Source organism: Sebastes umbrosus, chromosome 13 (assembly GCF_015220745.1).
Source record: "Sebastes umbrosus isolate fSebUmb1 chromosome 13, fSebUmb1.pri, whole genome shotgun sequence".
NCBI classification, from domain to species: Eukaryota; Metazoa; Chordata; class Actinopteri; order Perciformes; family Sebastidae; genus Sebastes; species Sebastes umbrosus.
Genome location: NC_051281.1, coordinates 30,753,758 through 30,757,139, shown reverse-complemented (window position 1 = coordinate 30,757,139; position 3,382 = coordinate 30,753,758). Strand labels below are relative to the sequence as shown.

The 3,382-nt window shown below is 45.7% G+C and overlaps 1 long non-coding RNA gene across 1 annotated transcript; it reads right to left on the bottom strand.

Moving 5' to 3' along the window:
- Positions 1 to 2,156: 2,156 nt before the first annotated feature.
- On the bottom strand, positions 2,157 to 2,993 carry LOC119499885. The gene is made up of 2 exons (XR_005209473.1): positions 2,904 to 2,993; positions 2,157 to 2,700 (listed from the first exon to the last, which is right to left on the bottom strand). It is a non-coding gene; the product is annotated as an uncharacterized LOC119499885 (long non-coding RNA).
- Positions 2,994 to 3,382: the final 389 nt, after the last annotated feature.

Here is a 3,382-nt window from a genome sequence, read left to right as displayed (position 1 = left end):
CTGTTTTTCGGGCACAGTAGCCCACTTGTAGGTTTGTAAATGTGTATTAGCATAAAGGTACAGAAATCCATCGGATGGTCGGTATTAGCTGCTGCTGTTTTGCAGCCTCAGCTGTTTTGTGCGCTCTAGGTCACAGCCAAAATCACAAGCTCCTGTTGCCTTTGTAGTCTGCCTGCCTTAAGTAAATGTAAGTAATGAACAAAAACAAAGGTGATTAAAACATTTTTGCTTAGAAACAATGGCAGCTTTATTCAGCAGTTTAGTTTAGTTCATTTGCACAATAATGAGGATAGAGATACATTCAAAAGAAACAACAGTAAGTACAGTACAGTACTTAACAGTACTAATACAGTTCTGTATAGAATATCTATAGCATTAATATAGAAGCAAACAACTATTTGCTATGTAAAGATATAGAGGAGTAATGTCTACCTGAGCAGAGAATTAAGTCTCTCTCCCTGTGTGTGTGTTATAATCCAAAATGTGCTTAAGCCGGGCAGTTCATCCGTGCCTTTTATTGCATGTTCATGCATGTGAGCGTGCCCCACTGGTTAGCGCACAGCCGCCGATCTGCACTGCTCTCATACGGGGGTTACAGCTGATAACGCTGCCCGACCGAGGGCGCCATTGCGGAAGCATAGCACCGTTAGCTGCAAGCTGCCGATTTAGCTGTAGCCATGTTGAGAGCTGTCAGGAGGCAATAGATATGCTCCCGATCTCGCATTTAGCACCTTTAATTATCATTGTGTTAATAAGTTGAAGGCTAACTGAATCTCACATCACATCAATGCAATTTAAAGACTATTAAACTTAAACCATTCCAACTACAATATATAGTGGAAATAATGAACATTAACTTGTGTCAGCAACAGAACTCAAACTATTATGATCAACACCAGAACATCAGCATAATCTTTTCTATGTGTTGTCCCATCAATTTAGATTGAAATCGGTCTTGACTCTATTGGCAGAGTTGCTATCATACTGTACTTCCATAGACCCAGCTGATACGTGATTGACCAGTATATGAAGCCTTAACATTGCCAACCTTTTAACCACTCTCATAGAAAGCATGTGACAGGCAGGCAGCCATTCAGTTGGTCTGTCAAGAGTCACAATCATTTGACCAAACGGGTCATCAGATTCTAATAAGGTTGACACACACACATCTGCATTAATTCATACATGGAAAGATGGTATACATGCATGTGTTTTCTGGGATGTTTCAGGCTTTGGACTATGGTCAACAAAGATAGGTTATCACTGTATGTTGTGGCATAGATGTAGTCAGAAGGTGGAACTATGTACAGTTGACGGACAGAAGTCACTGCCGATGTCACAACAGCTCTTCCTCAACTCTTTAAATGTGGCCCAACCTGTAAGATAGTATAGTGTTTGGGTTGTCACAAGTGGGGAGTGGGGGACACTTGGTCAGCTAGACAAGCCTCAGGGATTTCCACTAGTTCGGTTGAGTCCCTCTTTTTTTTATTCTGACGTGGTCACTGTACCATCATTAGTGCCACACTTTTCAAACTGGGTTTGTGTTATCAGCCTCAGACTTGCCTCAGCTGTGGGTGCAGCATCATTTGCATCAGTTGACACACGCCAAGTGAGAAAGAAGGATATGTCAAGAGAACGAGTGTGCACAAGGTTCGACACCCAGTTGGGGTTTGGTGGCACTAATGATGCTGGGATATCCTGCAGATGTTGATGCATTAGAGATGGGAACATCAGGGAACCTGTCAGCACCAACATAATGGAAGTTGTCATCTGTACACAAGTATGGCTTGGCCTCCAGTGGCTTACAACCCCATTTTTCACAGACCTGGATGATGTTTTTGTCCATGTGACGAGGAACTGGAAATGTAATGCCGAACCTTACGTGAGATCTTTTCCATATTATAAAGCAGGAACGTTATGACCCGGGAGTGTTTTATAATTTTGTACCCCACATTGAGACCCATCAATATAAAATGTAAAAAAAAGTCAATATGTGAATAATGGAATCTACTGTAAGAATACTACTTAAAGTCCCCCCACTCACCCTCCGGCAAAACTCCGCCACTCGTTTCGTATCGTCATCTGGTGAATGTTCACTGTGTCAGGTTTTGGTTAAAGGTGGTGGACCCAAACGCAGAGGAGGAGGAGGCAGCAGACAGAGTTCAATGATTTAATCAACTTACTGGGAACAAAAAGCAGCTGGTCCGGCATGCAGTTTCACAAAGAATCCAACGGAATAAATTTGAAATGCAAAAAACACTGGGAAGAACTCCCTCACAAGTGACACACAACACATGAAAAACGATGATGAACTGACAAAGACAAAGGGGAACACACAGGCTTAAATACACAACGGTGATTAGACACAGGTGGAACAAATCAGGGTGGGGCAGAGAAGCGGGCACAGAACCGCTGAATTGGGGGAAAGGCAGAAGCAGCCGGGAAAATAGGGCGGACGGCCCGGGGACAGAGACAGAGCCAGGAAACTTGGCCTGGGGACAGAGACAGAGCCGGGAAACTCTGTCCCTGTCCCTGCGATCCAACAGGGACAGGGACAGGGTCTTGGGACTGTAGCCCAGCAGGGACAGGGACAGGGTCTTGGGACTGCAGCCCAGCAGGGACAGGGACAAGGTCTTGGGACTGCGGCCCAGCAGGAAGTGGAACAAGGCATGGCTGAAACGCAGGCGGAACAGGGCGTGGCTGAAGCCCAGGCGGGACTAGACGTGGCAGCGGAGACGACCCAGCCGGAACAGGACGTGACTGGACCGGACCGCCGACAGGACAAGTGGGGCAGTGGTCGGCTGGACACCCGACAAGGGAGCAGACTTGGACCTTCGACACCGAAACTGTCACAACGCCCACTGGACCACTGGACCACCCAGATTGCTGTCTCCGAGACCCACGCCTCAATTCTGGTGATTAGCAGACTGGGAAACACACTGGAGGCTGGCTGACGGGGGTGTATGCTGGGGAGGAGGCTGGTGATTAGCTGGCAAGGAGAGTTGATTGTTTTGCAGAAACCGGTTGAGCCTCTCAAATGTCCAGGTGGGGATAAAGTGGCTCACCCACGGCTTCTCCTTAAAATACAACCACTGCACAGCAAGTTGATCCAAGAGGGGAAAAAGCTACTTCAATCAAAGAACACATATTGATTCGATCCACAAACGATTGGCTAGCTAGTGGCCAAAGTCCTTTGATTGGATGAATTTTTGAAAACGCCCCCGAGTGCAGGATGAGGCATCACACATTTTAAACTTTTTATAGGAAGAGAAAAGACAGGGATTTTGATCAGATTTCGATGTAAAAATACGCCGAGGTAAATGAACAATTAACACAGGATTAAAATGGGGAACATGTATTTTTCATTACATAGAGACTTTAA